The sequence below is a fragment of the Rhea americana genome, unplaced genomic scaffold (genome assembly GCF_003343005.1).
Source record: "Rhea americana isolate MKP2758 unplaced genomic scaffold, rheAme1 scaffold_171, whole genome shotgun sequence".
Classification (NCBI taxonomy): Eukaryota; Metazoa; Chordata; class Aves; order Rheiformes; family Rheidae; genus Rhea; species Rhea americana.
The window spans coordinates 850,071-867,511 of NW_028185828.1; positions in this window are offsets into that span (position 1 = coordinate 850,071).

The following is a 17,441-nucleotide window of genomic DNA, read 5'->3' on the forward strand; positions in this document are numbered from 1 at the left end:
TGTGGCAACTAAAAGACTAAACAGGTCACGTGGTATGCATGCACTAAGACCCTTGGCTGTTACGAGCTCAGGGAAGACCGGGTAGGGTGGTTTATTCTGCTCAGGGATGTGAATCTGTTACTGATGCAGACTATTTTCAATCTAGAGTTAGAGAAGTTAGCCCAAACTAATTCTGAGAGTGATATTGAGCTCCATGATTTAAGAACTAAAATGGGTTATATTATTAGGGGCTACAACTGCAGGCTCCATCAAGGAGGAATTAGCTTTGATCATTCTGTATTATCACTGAAACTCACTTATGAAGATCCTGAATCTCTGACTAGAGTTTATCGGTGCTACCATAACACAAATTACTAGGATTCTCTCTCATAGATTGGTCAATAATCAAAACATCTGCCTCCTGCAACACCTCCTGTACCTTCTTTTAAAAGGTCCGGTAGCAGAAGCTGAAGTATAATAGAAAAGATATACAAGAAGTTTAATCTAATCTGACTATTGCTATGTTTTTTCCATAAGGCAAGAAATAAGAATTTAAAACTCAGTATATCATAATTAGAGCTTTACAACCTTAGAGAGAGAGTTCTAATCTTCGCTGAAGTATATAAAATAATCTGAGGAAAATTACAGGTTTTTTTGGACATAGTGAAATTGAACTATTAACACACCTATTTCATGAAGGCAAATGAACTTCTACCTCAGTAAAAGATACTTCAAAAGGAACCAGGAAAATTACACAAACAGATTCTGATCCTGCCAACATTTGCATGTGTCACGTACTACAGTCAGTGAAGCTGGTGGTGCCAGCTGCTCCCAACAGATCTTTACCAGGTCAGGATCCCACATCCTATAAAATTCTGATCACCTAACTCCTGGAGGCTTTTGTTTTTGAGAATTTATTTTAAGCCATTAGAATCTAGTTTAGCCTAAACATTATTTTCTGAGAGGGGAGAAATCTATCCAGCATTTTATCTTACCATTTGTTTCTTTCATCACTGATTTTAAGTATTCATTAGTAGTGTAAAAATGTAGATACTGAGATTTACACAYAACTAAATGGCTCTGCTACTTAAAAAGTTAAGATTAGTCTGGTTGGATGGCATCACACTTCCATCATCAGTATTAGATAGGGGAAAGTAGTATCTTTTACTAAATTATCCAATCCTATTCAAGTGTTTCCATTAGAGAGCATTACTACTAAATATATATGGGGGGGGGGGGAGTTGTACCTCCTCCCCACCCCCCAAGCTCAACTAACTACCATAATAAGAATAAAATACCAGTTTGTTAGCTTCACACTTCTGACTGGTACTGCCTAATTAGTATGTAACACAGTTGGTCTGTATACACCACTCTAGATGCAGCTCCTGCACATACATTTTCAATAACCAGATTAAGAGCAGCAAAGCTGAAATCAGAGGATGGAGAAAAAGTCTGTAAGCACATTTATAAGATGATGAGCTCAAAGCTGATGTTGTGCTTGGGCAAGCACATGAAATCTCTTACACAATAATAAAAAAAATCAAAATATTAGCATACAGTATGAGAAGAGGATCTCTTTCTTGACACTTTAGGGTTCAAGTTAATTTAGTTTTTTTAAGAATTAAGTTAAAGGCATCAAATTAGAACTAGCTGATAACACAGATAAGTAAAGATTCAAGTTGGATCCCACTCTGATGAAAAATTATTAGCACACGGCGAAGAGGCACCTTTACGATGCCCAGTCAGAGCCTCGCTATGCAGTGGGTAGCTTCCCTCACTGTAAAATTTATTGTAAATCGTGAGCCATTCTACGGTGTAGCAGCAGCTACAGGAAGCTATGATGTGAGCTCAGATATGTTTCTCCTTCCTTATTTTATTCTTCTACCTATATGAGAAACACTAAGAACTACCATATGAGCTGTGATTCATTAGAAGATGCCTCTCTTTGGGACTGTCCTTTCATAACAGGCAGTACTACTATATGTATTCATTATGCTCCAGTTGAATAATAATACATGGTAGGTGAAGGAGGGAGGATGAGAACCAGTTTTCTCTGTGCTTTTTCTCCTGTTTTTCTAATACTTAGCAACTTGCCAAAGACATAAAATAAGCCTTTGATAACTCTGAATGCCCAAGACTTCAGTGAAAACAAAATGGATAAGCGGAGTCAGGGGGTTTCAGAGGGATACCCTGTGCAGATGCAGATTTCTGTGGTCCACATGTGTTCTTTGGCTTTAGGGAAGGAAAACACCCTATGTTATTTTCAAGTGCATGTGTTCAGAGCATCTGAACGGTAGAACATGTTGAAGCATATGGCATGTAATTTCCTTCCTTTCCTCCATTCACAATCTGCAGCAAATCAGCAAGATAAGTTCCAGCAAGAACAATCTCCAGCTTTCATATGAATTTGTTTTCATACCCATATCCTTCTAGGTGGCCTATTCAAGAATCATCTAGATACAAATTAAAATTAGTAAAGCGTAAGCTATTATCCCTTTGGATGGATCAAACATTTTGCTCAAAGTGAGTACCTCTATACATCTTTAAGATTTTCCGATTGCTTGCTTCTTCCACTGATACCCATGTGGAAAGTACAAACAGTTCAGGATGATGCTACCAACTTGTTCTGTGCTTGCAAACTACCTAGTATAAGGAGGCCCTAAACCAGATGAACTAAAGCTCCTTCCCTGCACTGCTTACATTCCAAATATAGAAGAGAGACAAAGAGGGAGAGAAGACAAAAATCGGGGTAGAGAGGAAAGCCAGGTGGAGAAAATGTAACTTCAACTCAGGACATTTAAGACCACATAGCACAGCTTTTAAGTAATCAAAGAACAGCCACTCTCCTTTAAAGATCTGGCATCTATTTTCCTCTTCACTATAGTCCCCTGTCTGGCTGAAGCAGTCCCCAATTACCCTGTGGGACAGAGAAAAAAAAATATTAAGCTGCAGAAGTCACAGCATTGTCAAAGATTTCCTCACATCAGCCTCAGCCTGTACCTAACTCAGCTCTTAGGAAAGGAGGTGATAGCTGGCAGGGTTGTACCATAATGGCTACAGATTTGAGACCCTCCTGAAGCTATGGCACACAGCAGTCAGGGCTCCTGCTGAAGATAACAGAATCTTCTGTTGAGGTCATGCTGCTGCACTTTTGCACCAAGCTGTGTGCAGGCACCCTTACCCCCAGGACTTGCTGGACTGAGCAACACTTCCTTGACTGTGTGCAGAGACCTGGGCAAGTGGAAGGGCAACTAGAACACACGCTCTATGGAACACTAAACTGCAAAGCAGCACAGTGTGTACAACCTCTATAGGAGAAAAGCATTTTACAAGATGGTTTATGGCATCTTATTTTTCCCCACGTAGAATATGAATAATGTTAATGGCGACAGAGTCTACATGCAATAAAAGGCCTTTGCAGGTATCAAACAGCTTCAAACTTTGTTTTGGCTCTTTGCCAGCTGCTATAAGCAGCCAGCACTTCCTATTTAAGGCTAGGACCAATGTCAACTAAGTAACCGCATGGTCCTACTGGCTTCCAGTAAGAAAGCAGATAGAAAATATATCTCATCCTCTCAAGTTTTCACATGATCTTTTAAATCAAAATACAATGTGTTCCACATACACCTGGCACTGAGTTTAATTATATTTCTACTGCATAAGAAGTTCTAATATGCAACTGCCAAAGCTCAAAACAAGGACACATGTTGGGAATCTGGACATCAAAATCATTACCAGTATTATCCCTTGTCCAAACAGCATTTAAAGGCCCAAACCAAGAATCCAGAGCTTCACTGTGGTATGCAGTTGATAGCTATTTTTAAAACAATCCTGAAGAATTTTGCAATAAATGTTTGCAAAATGAATTGAGAAAATAAGATAGAAAAAAAAAGTGTCATTATTCTTGTGTAACTTGCAGCTTAAGAAGATTTGTGCAGTTGTTAAGGATACACGTTTCAGATACATATTTCCACCATCTCCACTGCTACTCAGTTTTGTACCAGACAGGATAAGCAGCATAAGACCCTACCAATTAGTCACAATACATTCTACAAATGAATAAGCTGTCTTAATAAAGACTTCCCATTTCACATCTCCAAATTACAATAGCAAGAAACAGATTTTCTTCAGTGTTTAGTCCAATTAGAGTGAGTGCTTATGGAAGGACTGGCTCAGATATTTTTTGTTTTTCCCTCATATTTTAATTTTTCGTTTCCTGATTTTCTTCTGTGCAGCGTTGACTACTGCAAACTAGTTTCCATGAAAGTACAACACAGTGAGAGTCAAATTGGATGTTTCTTCATTATTCAAATGCAAGAAGTTGACAAAATCCATTATAACGAATACTCAACTATAACAAACGCTTATCCAGCTCCTCTATGTTCGTTAGGATAGTTAGCCTGCACATCTAATGCCTGCGGTCAAAGCATCAAGAATTACTACAAGGCAGGGGGGAGGTGATCTCCCCACAAACATCCCCTTCAGTACACCTGCATTAAGTAAGCGCTTTGTATTATTCCTATTCACTGATAGAGAAAGTAAGAGCACATGAAAGTCAAAGTTGCAACAGGTCAGCTGCAAAGATGGGATTAGATCTCAGGATCTCCCAGATTCTGGGACAATGGTATCCATGAATATGTAAAAGTATTTCCCCAAGGCTCAATTATTGGCACAGTTGCCACATACCCTGCAAAACAATAACATTTAGAAAGTAAACCTGCAACAGCCAAGACACAAACATCTGTTTTAAGGAGCATTGTGGGCTGGGAACAAAACAACCTTTGCCTTTCCACCAAGAAYTGGCTTAATGCGCCAAATACACTCATTTTTATCTACAGTATTATCTAAAGACAACTTGAATTTGAAACACAAAAGCTTTAACCTATATACTGTATGCATGAGCATATGTACATTTATAATGTATATAAAATTATACACATTTTGCTTGCCACTAGAGGTAAGACTTAAAATAGAAAGTGTTATTATAGAGTTCTACAATATTATTCAACAGTTGGAAATTTTCCACTTCCACACATTTTAAAATGGGGAATATAGTTTACAAGCCTTAATACTTAACAGAACTGCTGTTTTACACCTGGTCTTATTATTTTATAAGATAGGAACCAGATATTTGATCATCTGACATGTTTCAACATCTGCACCGATTTCCTTTCCCCTAGTGTCTTAGATACATTTGTTGTTCATAATTACAGCAGATACAGAATTAGGGACTGGACCAGCTGTGAAAGTTTCACCATCAGTTTCGGTGATAGTCAAGCTGCTCTTGGACATCTGCTCATTGACTTCACATCACACACCAGTCTTGTGCTTTCTGTCACAGTGGAATGCCAGACATAAGACCAAGTCTCTCTTGTATAAGGTGCTACACAGTTAAAAAAAAAAAAAATCAAGCCTATGTTTCCAAGAATCCACAATCTATATGCAAGACAAACACACACCAGTTAGAGATAAAAAGGTGCGTTCTCATAGGCTAAATGAGAAAGCAACATTTATTTAAAAGCAGGAGTACTTATTGATCATTCAGTTGACAGATACCAACCATAAAACATAAAATCTTATTTTTAAACTCTTTAAATTAGGACAATGTGGTTCAAAGATCCTCATAAACACAAAGTAGATAAGCTTCCTGAAGACGACACAGGGCAGAATTACCTTTTGAGCTAAAGAATATCTTTTTTCCTTTCAGATAGAGATTAGTGGTCTTATTTCAAAGTTCCAAAATCTGAAGTTTGGCAGGCAACTTTCTCCTCAGACACTGATAGATGATCTAGATGTAAGAATGTGTGTAGGGAGGGGGTGAGTGGAACTAAACCTACATCACTGTCAGGGTAAAGGTGATGGAAAACAGGCTGATAAAACAGCACTTCTGATACCATTGGAGAAAGTCCCTAAGAAGCAATAGAAAGATCTTGCAGAGAGGGAGGACAGACTGAAGCATACAAGAAAGTGGCAGTGTAGTTGAACTGATGACCCAAGATGATCCTGCTAGTAGCACTTTCAATAGACCTGGAGAGATTGCATGGTAGCTGTCATCAAGCCCACAGAAGGAGGAGATTCCAGTCCTACAACAATAGCCTTAACAGTTTGGGTAGACAGACAAAAGCCAGATCTTTAAAATACTATTGAAGTGAGAGTAGCACAGCTCAACTGCAGTACTAATCAACAGGTCAAAGAACAGGGCCCAGTAGCATCTCAGTATGGACTGCCCATCGGTGAGCATCACCAATAAACTCCTTTCATTTAATTATTGTTAGTGAACTATACAAATGATGAGTTGAGTGATAGATGCTAGTGTTACGTATCTTAAATTTGGAAAGATTACAAGAGTACTCTATATACTCAAGTAATTAGCATCCTGTCGCTTCTTAGGTTCTATGTGTACATGCTAAGAGCTGTGCCTAAAGAGGCTACGCTGTATACAAGATAAGTTTAGAAGAACTATTATATCCTCAATTCACAGATTGGAAACAGAGGTCCGCAGAGATTAAATTGCTTGCCAGAAATCATACATGAACCCGAGAACTGAACCCTACTCCCCAAATTCCCAGAGCTGTTCTCCTGAGCACATCCATATTTGTAATATTCTTACAGGACAGGTAAATGGTATTCAAACTGCTTAATAACTAGGATTCTGTGATTGGGGGAAGTAGGAGAAAAAGCACTCTAAATAAAAACAGTGATGCCCCTTCCTTCAAAATAGGTATTTTACACTCCTGATTAGCTATGTGACAAATTAAAACATTAAACTTTTGTTTTCCTTTCCAAAAACAAAACTAGCTAGCACATAGGATAAACTCTCAGAACAAAGTCAAGGTATTGCATGTACCGTTTACCTGTGTAATGCCACCACCTTGTGGTCTGTACAGTCACAACATTACTGGAATCTTAATTTCTCCAGCAGTAAATAAACCTAATGCCCCTTTGCTATTTTCTTTCAAAAGAACTTTGCTTAGAGTTAATCCTTGAACAGACTGAATGGCTTTGCTTGCCTAGTATGTCCTCATGGAATTTAGCAACGCATTATTATCTACTTGTTATTACAAAGTTGAGGCCCATTCTTAATGGTTAATAAGGTAGTGAAATGCTCAATGAATATTACACCTCCTATTCATATATCCTGAAAAAAAGTCTTCACAGCAGTGCTATTCTGGTAAATACACTTTTTCTGTCTCCTGAATCACATCACACTTGAAAAGACTTTTCTCTATAGTTTTCTCTCTTTCCTGCTGCATCTTAAGTTTCATGCCTAGAAAATGGAAAGCTGCAAGATTAAGTAGTGCATATATTTGCTCCTCAGATAACATTTCATAGAAGAAGCTTTAGTTTGCTCAATCTCTATGTTCAAAGCAGAGATACTACATTATTTTCTCTCCCATTATGCTCTTTGTCTGGCATTACTGAGGAACAACATGGTCTTTTGTTCAAGAGAGTTGAATGTTTCCTGCCATATCACACTGACAGATACAGAAGATAATTTCTGTGCACATATCCTGTGGAATTGCTTTAATGCAAGAGGTATAGGGTCAGATAATTGGCACCAAAAAGAAAAAAAATCCTCCACAAACTGAAAATACTGCAACTCCCAGCTTGTTTCATAATTGTTGCAGAACTCTGGTGCCATCAAGAGTTAGTCAATCACTACTAGAGCACAGGAAGCATTTGGCTAGCTGCCAGCCTGGAAAGCAACTGGCAAGTTACCATCTCCCTTGCCCACCAACACCTGCAAGCAAGATGTGACATTCTAATAGTAGCTTCTCTGCAAAATTTAAGGCACATCTTTTGTCAGTAAGATTATGAGCCTGATGCCTGTTTCAAGTATTATCTAATTTAGAAGAGCAGTTTCTCTAGAGGACAAAAATGTCAGGACCAGCAGTAACATGCTTTGCAACATACCTGAAAATTTAGCAGGTTAGATGGACTGCTTTTATCCCAGTATAGAAGTGCTGTAGGTCAATGGGGGCAACCTTGCCAGTCACTGGAGCATGATTCCAATTTCATGGCACCAATAGGGAACTTGGTTGACACATAGATGACCTCAATCAAATCTAAATTCCATAGTGTTCACTGCATAAAAAAAGACTTTCCTCCACACTGAACCTCTTTGCCCCTCCAAACACAAGTGACAGTGGAAGCTTGAAGTTATGCTATATAGAGAAGAAAGATGAGGCACTAATCACCCAAAGCACTTCCAGGTGAGGTAGAATTATCTTCTAGATTAGATCCAGCTCATAGGCTGCTAAGTAGACCACACTGTTAACAGCTTTGAGCAAGAAATGGAGGATCAGTCCCAGGCTTTGATACTGAGTTATTCTGCAGCTTAAAACACATCTGCCTCTATTTCCTCATCTACTAAATGGGCAAAATGTGCATGCGACTGAGGATTTGCAAATGATGGAAAAAACAAACAAAAGCAGATAATGATGTCAAAATTCTCATGTCTYACCATAGTGGAGAGAAGTGAGTGTATGTATACAAAACCACATTCTACTCTGACAAGAAAGAGTTACTTGAAACTTCCATAAAGAAATAAAAATACTAGGGATATCTGCTACTGATATAATCAAGGCATCCTGAATGATGCAAGTCTGGACTGCTTTCCAGAACACTATCACACAAGCATTTAGAGCAATTCTTCCTGTGGTGACCAACACAAGACTGGTTCAGGGTAACATTAAAGCCAAGAATAAACCTTCCAAGAATAGATCTTGAGGAGGATACTGCAGACTGTCAGAGTCAGAATTATAGCCTCCACTTCACTACAACTTCTTGATGCAAGGCATGCTACTCACTGACTTCATTCCTGTTTTACCAATTGGTTTTGCAGCTCCAGAGCTTGGTTTAGCTCACCATTTCCAGGCAGTCAGGGACCTTAGAGTTTGATATCTTGTTGCACTAATTCCAAAATATCAGAAAACTACTATATTATCATCATCTTTGACCTTTTTGCTTCTTTTAGGGCCATATGTGGTAGCTACAGAAGTCTGCTGGTGAAGTTACAGAGGCTACAACACTCCAAGGGGAGGAATGACTGGCATTTATTACAGAGTCAGTCAGTTTAGAACAGCTTTTTCTCCTTCAAAGCACATTAAGAAAACTAGGACTTCTGCACTAGCAATATCTGCTTAGTGAATGATTAAGAACAGTTATGGAGTCGTCCCAGTCAATATTTTCACCCAGCTAAGCTCCAAGGTCCAATTTCTATAKGCATTTGAGCACCCAAATCCCTTGAGGTCCTGTGAAGACTTACAGCCTATAAGGTCTTTTTCCCCCAAAGCCTACTAATGTTTGCTACATTCATCCACTACATTTTATCTCTTAATCTAAATTATAAACACTGTAGTCTCTTTACAGCATTCACAGCACATTTCACACACAGAGTCTTTATTGTCAATATGCATTTCTGCAATTATTAGCAAAAATAATTGTTTTCCCAAATAAAAGCATTAAGTGTTTAATTTGAAGTGTGTTTCTTTTGCCAGTATTGTAAGTATTTGGCAGAAGTGGGAGTCACAGAAGGAAATATTTTAAAGAATGCAACACAGGTAATTACATATGTACTACATATTTTATGATATACCTACATTTTTAATATTTGAGCCTATTCAAAAGCCCAGAAAAAGAAATCACAACACGCATAATATGTATTTGAGGACTTTGTGATAAGAATGATAACAACAAGCTGCCCAAGCCTCCAGTTGTCTAGGAAATTCACCAAATAAGTACCAATCTCCCAGAAACCCACGTGCACAGAAGTATTGCCTCAGACTCCATCAAGTACAAAAACCAGTACATTAATTCAGATGACAGTCTCTCTGAAGATTCCTGCCCTCTACTATTTTTTCACACAATGCAGCTAAACAAAGTGTATAACCCTTGAGCTAAAAAAACTGTCTCAGCATATGTTTTCATAGCTAATAATTACTAGACTGGTTACGTGAAAAAAAAAAATCAATGAGATGGGTAAGGCTGTGCATGTGTGAGCTGTGTAATTCTCATTGCAATTTAACATTGCAGTCATTCGTTGAGACTGAAGCCTGGCTTTGTAAACTATTACACAAATGCATCATTTTTCTCCCAGTGGAAAAAATCTCATAGCATCAATGTATTACCCCACAGAGGCTTTGAGATTGCTGCCTCTATTTTGTTGGAAGAGAAGAAGACATCCCTAAGTATGAGTTGCTTCCCCTGGACCTGTCCTGGGGCCAGAGTTGACAGGGAATATAGTAAAGACAAAAGAACTCAGTGGGGTTTTTTGCTTGTTTGTTTGCTTTTTAAGAGAGTCTTGCCAGTGCCCAAGATATCAGGTCAGTGCAGATGCTTGGGAATTAGCACAAAGTTCTGTGACAAACAGTAGGATCGTAAGATTTGCATACTACAGAATAAAGCCTGGGCCTCAGCACACAGCTGTACACCACATCGTCAATGAGATGTGCTCAGCATGTGTTCCACATCTACCACTTATGTTTGATGTGGAGCAGCACATGCTGCTACTGCTTCTGATTACAGAATCTCTTTCTTTGTCTCAAGCAGAGGGCACCACTCTTGATGATCAAGACATTCAGACCTGAACCACCTYCTCTTCAAAAAAAATATGCTTTGCTCCATTCCAGAGAGAAACAGAAACATCCCATTCAAAGCTGAAATGCCTTAGTTAGCCTCCAGCCCCTGCAGAGTACAGATTTCCCACTGACACTGGTCAGACCACCTGACAACACTTGGGAATATCACACATCCCTCAAGCAGTCCTTGCAGCAAGCATGAAACAAAATTTTTTTTTTTTTTTTTTTTTTTTTTTTTTTTTTTTGCTACAATAAGGCTAAGACTCATCAAGATAGAGATACCTGTGCTCATAGCACCTTTGCTGTTAGAAGGTTCTTTTCCACACCCTTCAGAAAGGGGCCGATAGCTTCTGACTGAGCAGTAGCATACTTGAAGATGAGTTCAGGTAAGAGCTTGATGCAGAAGAAAATGCATATAATTCATACCAGCACAAAACTGGGTCAATATAACAGCTTATTCTGATTTTCAAATCTAGTTCCATTATACCACAGTGCCAAAGAAACTTCATCAGGAACCAGAACCCTCTTRTGTTTGATGCAGTAAAAGCATAACACAGACATTTCCAACAAAGAAGTTTTACAACTTTGTTACTTTTTGTTTGGACACTTGCAATCAGCTTGACACTATGTTGAAAGCTCAACAAGACATTGTCCATCTTTGTTACCTACTTTCATATCTTTCAGCTCAGCAGGGCCCTAATTCTTGTCTAAGAGGTCATGCATAATATAGGATAGCTTTGATTATTATCTTTTTAACTAGGAACTACTTAGTTCGGGTAAGTCTTTAACTTCTTCTAATGCAAAGCTAAGAAAGAAAGTAATCACTTTGCAAAGTGAGTTATGCCTTATAATAAAAGGGAGGCATCRGTTATGATAACATTTCTGTATAACACGTTAGACTTCAGAAATACTTATCTTGATAAATAAGTTGCTTAAAATATTTCAATGTGCAAAAATTGGAACATATGGGACAACCACCCTCTTCAAAATACACTTATGAGTCAGACAGAATTAGGTCACAGCCATACTGCAACATACTCAATTAAGGATAGTTCAGTCTCTATTGCTTTTAGGCTGTCTTTCTTAAGGGTTTTAAAAGGTTGGAAATATTTAAGTCTCAATAAAACCCTGTTTTTTGAGGAATAGGGAGAGGAAAGGAGACATATTTTAAAGGATTTATCCAAGTCACCCATAAGCACAGGAATATTACTTACACRTTGTAAGCTCCAGTCCATCTCGCCTGAAGGAACAACCGAGTACTAGATTTTTAAGACAACACAAAAGCCCACACTGATGATTGTTGAACATTGTCTTAAGAGCACCACTTGCATGCTTGGACCTTTGCYCCTTGCTCAGCTCTTACTACTGGGCAATGCAACAGCAATAGCCCCATTAATAGCAGATTGGACTTTCCTGTGTTCCTCCTYAGATTGCCTCCCGTGTTTAAAGCAACAGCACTCCACAGGATGAGCCAGAGAGTAGCCAAAGCACATGCTATTGAGTGCCTAGTTCAGGAAACATTAAACACCTTGCAGCATTAAGGCCACCGTAAATATTCTCCTTCCAATAAAGTCCAAAAAGGTATCATTACATATGCACAGTAACCATTATATACCTCCATTTTCCACTTTTCCCTCTATCATCCACACACRTAGATGGGAAGGCAAGAACATAAGGGCCAAGATTGCTCACAAAAGTCTGACCATATGTGTGGTGAGGAGGGCATTTGCTTTTTTAAAACAAGAAGTGGATTAAAACAAAAACTTTATGCTCTAGAGTCCACTGTGCCTACCACATTTCCACAAAGCATCCCAAACCCTGTAGCTGTTGTTAAAGGAAAACACAGTACAACTTCACCACCTCAGCATTTTATTCTCCATATGCTAACACCTTCTTTCTTGGCATTGGCACAGGAAGAAACACAACCCATGCACACTGCTCAGTCGCAAAACCATTCCAGCACAACGCCCCTTATCTGAGCTCATTAGCTAGAAAGGAAAAAACAACAAAGAAATTGTGGAAATAATGACTTATTCACAATAAGACATTAATTCAGGTTCAGATAGGCAGGAATGTGAAACACAGTGGCTATACTGAGACACTGCACTCCTTTCTCTAGCACTTTTCACATTATTCACCGAGTAAGTTAAGCTAAACCTGAACAACCACAAACAAATCTTCGGCAAGCCGTGGTAGGATTGCATTAAGTTATCTACACACACGGTTCAGAGCAGCTTTCACTTCTGATTATTTTACTGTTATAGCACTCACAGCAAAGCCAGTTGACCTGAAGATCCTGTCATGTGAGAGCCCACGAACGGAGGAAAAGAGCCRTTAAAGCCGAGCAGAAGGGGCTCCCCAGCCCAACACAGCCTTGCCCACCCCATTTCTGAAGGAAACACTGCCATTTACGCCAGCTGGCAGGCTGTGACCACCAAAAAAAAAAAAAAAATCAAGCAAAAAGAGGGCTACATCCCGCCAGCCCACCCCTCCGCACGCTGCCACAGCCAACTAAGCCGGCTCCTACCTGCCAGGAGCCCCGCCGTGCTCGGTTTTTAGCAGGGAGACCCACGCCGAGCGGCGAGCAGGGCAGCGCCGCAGAGGGAGCGCGCCGTTACCTCAGTGCGGCCGGGGCCCCTCCCGCTTCCGGAAGGTTCCGCGGCCCCTCGGGGCTCCCTCAGCGGTGGATCCCGARGGCGCCTGGGCGCCGTCCGGCCCTCGCAGGCCGAGGCGAACGGGCAGCGCGGGGCTGCGCGCGGGCGATGGGGGGCACCAAGCCGGGCTCCCCTCGGCGGGGTGGGGGGGGAAGGTGCGCGAGGTGCAGCCCTGTCTCCTGCACAGAGTCGGGCATCTCCCSCTCGGCGCCAAAATTTTCCCTCGCGCCTTCGCCTGTGGCCTCGCGGAGGAGGGCTGGAAGTGCCGCCCAGCACCAGCCCTTTCTGAAGTTTGAGCAGCACTTAGCACAACAGGCCAGTGGTATTTTTACATAGGGGCCTCGAGGTGCCAGTGTCAAGCCAAAATATTGCCTTAAGGACCAATTTCCGGAAGCAATTTCAATTTCAAAAACCGATTTATTTGGAAGGAAGAGAATTTGAGCCACCTCGAGTCTTGATTAACAAAGACCTAATAAAAAACCATGGAGTTACATCTGCAGATCAGTGGGGCCTGCTCAAARCCTGTTTTCACAGCTGCACACGCACGTGGACGAGCCGGACTGCCAAGGTCAGGTCTCGAAATTTTCCATAGGTGGCAGCATTAGTGCAGTGTTTCGGCGAGGCACCACAGACGGCRGTACTGCTGCTTCAGCTGCAGCAGAAACCTCGCTCATGGGGAAAGCCGCCTAGGAATGAATTGCTTTCCTGTACCGCTGTCCCCCAGCACGAGCAGCCCTACAAACCTAGGATAGATTAAAAAAACCCACCCAGATGAAAGGYGGTAATCGCATCTGAACTAGACTTTATGACGAACTCAACAGCAGTACGGCTACTTCGTAGCTCTGGGTCGGCCCGTTACTGCTAATAAAAGCAGCCCTTACTTTCAGAGCTTTATTAAGTTTCTRTTAAGAGCTAGTACGAGACCTTGTGAAGGAGCGCATTCTTGCCAGCCTGTTTTCTTTGGGGCTTCTTTGCCTTTGGAAGAATCTAATTCTTTCTAGTGGTAGCTGTTACGTGAAACACATACGAAATGGCCCACAGGTATGAAGCAATTTGGTAATTCTCACATTCCCACATTATATAGCGATATCGCATCTATGGGCTCTTTGAACTTATGTGCATAAGCCCCACGAGAASCTATTAGCAACCACCACAAATTAGGGTTCATGCAAAGTATCGGCTTAACCACAGCCTGAAACTCCCTGCTCATGTCCATAGCACATGTAACAACAGAGCAAGGTGCCTCAGCCCGCCTTGCTGGAGGATCCCACATCACGCCTTAAGGAAAAGATGGCATCTCCTGTATGCTTGGGAATAAAATTCTCCGATGCGATGGGAAGAGATCAGCCCTGTCATGTTTGTACATAGCTGTTTCACATATAATAAACCTTACCTGACCCAAAAAGGTTTTGACACTCCACGGTAGTACACCAATACCCTCAAAACCCTCAGCCCAACAAGCAGACAGTATTCTCAGAGCCATAAAACTGCTTTGTGGATTGCACTTGACTGAAGAGCTACAGGTTGAACAGCCCTTTTTTAGGGAACACCTCGCAGAAAGGATTTCCAGGCCTTATTTAGTAATTCATTCTTTAGTCTTTCTGATGTCCCTAGGAATATAGTATCAGCCACGATAGTGGCTTTTAGTTTCAAGGACACCTATCCTCTAGGAATTAGACTAAAACTCAGAAAAAGCTCATCCTTTACAGGTCAGTAAACAGTTAAYAGGTGGCAACAATTCAGTTGTCTCCAGTTCTGGCTAGATTTGAACTGCCAGTCTGGAAGTGAAAGATTACATATGCCACTTCTAAACTCCTGAACACTCCTTGTCCTTGATAGAAATATGAGAGAGATACATGGTGGGGAGGAGGAGAAGATATATATCACTTCAATCATCATCTTTCAGCTGCTTGAAAGGTAACTATCAGTGGATATATTTCACCACATGTCTAATGGGAAAGCATAAGGTAACATTATCATTTTTATAGGTCAGACGACCTCCTGGGACATGGGGAGCTAAGCAGTATACATGTCTTTCCTCAGCTGGAAAAGCAACACTTATATGTAACATTTCCCACCCAAAATTGAAAGGGTAGCAATAAAATTGCAGCTGAGTCATGAATCTAGCTCTGATTTAGAAGTTAAGCCATCAATCTGATTGAAGAACTCTGTAGAGAGAAGGAAAAAAGTGCTAAAATGCTTTTTGTACTCTTCATCTCACCTTTGCCAGCCAACCTCATTTCCTATAKGATAAGTTAACACAGAAGCTTACCTGAAATATAAGAATTTCTGAAGTGAATCTTTTCACAGCATTGGAGAAAAGTCCTCAAAGGTGCAAACCTCACTGGAATCAACATCACAGTTTGCAGTACTTCAAACCAGTTAAATATTCATTTTGAGTTTCAGCATTGCAAGCATCTGCTATGTGTTCTTAAGATCCATATAACAGGCATTAAATTGCCCTGAATTTTATAAGCGGTGCACAGTTCCATTGATGAGTATTAAAAAGGAGTTACTTACATTTTAATAACTGAATAGCAGCTTCRGAAATGTACCCTCTGGCTTCTTCAAAAACCTTACAAATGTATCTTTTTTCAGATTAGCAAGTAAATTAGGGATAAATTCTGAGTTTTTGGAGTCTGCTAAGAAAATATCCTGCCAATAACAAATACTGGCCTCCAAGGCTAGGTTTGTCTTTTTATTGTGCTACTGATATAGCTGCTCTCACCAGGCACCCTTAACCAAACTCRTCTGTTCTTTTACAAAAGGAGCATGTTATTTTTCTTTTCAACACTGATTAGGTGAATAAAAGCCCTAACACCAATGTAACACTAATATCACACTGCATGCCTTAAACTGGGACAATTTATTTTGCATTGTGAGACTTGGATTGACTGGATGGCATGCACACATTTTCAGTGGTATGGCTTACTACAGAAGAAGAGAAATGAAGAAAATTATGGGGTTACTCCCCTACTCCAGCACACCTAAAACTTAACTTTTAGTTGTAGACAAAACCAGTGTCCCACTGTAATGCATATAGCAGTAGTAGAACACTTTAGAAATCAATTTTCCTGTGCTACCCAGTTCTCTGCTTAATCAGCTTCATAGGTGCACATGATTCAGAATTCCTGCTTACCCTTTCACATCTTATATTTAGGATCCTGTTTAAAAAAAAAAAAAAAAAAAAAAAAAAAAAAAAGAAAGTCCCAAAGGAAGCTGCCTATTATCTCACTGCTCTTGTTTCACATCTGCTTCATCCGTCTGATTTGATTATGCTATTGCTTCCCTCTTCTGGCTGATTTCATCCTAAAAAAAGAAGGAAAATATGTAAAGTATAAACCATTCCCTTTAGAGAAGGCTGAGAAGAGAAATCATTTCTTGTTCTATGTGCCATGTTGGCTCACYATTTGACAGTTAAGATTTAGAATAGAAATTAACCATAATTTATGAGCTCCCATCTCACAGTTCCTTGCCCTTCCGATACAGCTCATGTTCTGTCCACGCATCAGATATTAACCTTAGGTACATCAAGAGTAAATACCCCGAGCTGCTCTGAAGAACTTGGAAGTATTCCTGGATCTTAGTGTTAACTGAAATGCCACATACCTTTGTGAACATATAAATATGAGAGACCTGACCAAGCCTGTCTAGGATATAATTTTTCTTAAGCACTCAAAGAGTGTTCAACACAGGAGAAAGAATTGTTTTTTTTTTTCATTGAACTTTTCATTTGAAGTGTTTTGAGAATTTTGTCAACTGCCTCCTGCCAAAATCACAATAATTAGCAGATAAAATTTAACATAAACTGGAAACTTCACATACAAATTTCTCATTTTGTCAACAAGTATTTTATACTTCTGTCATACAGATCTGAATTAAAGTTATAATTTCTCTAGGCTTAACTCCCATTTCATAACATTTTAGCCAACAGACCACATTCCTACTAAAAATTTATATTTTAGCAATTCTGACCATTTACAAAATTTCCTGATTCTCCAGCATCTTCGTTCCACCATGATTTTCCCTGCTAACATCCAATGTTCCCATACTTCCACCATTACATGGAGACTCCCTCTTTTAAAAACTGACCTGAAAGGAATTGCCATTCCTATTTTAGAACATTTTCCCAGTCTATGCTAAATATACTCTTCCTGGAGAATGGCAATCTCTTCTGGCATGACCCATTAAAGGGCAGCTAGTCTATGCCACATTGATTAGATCAGCG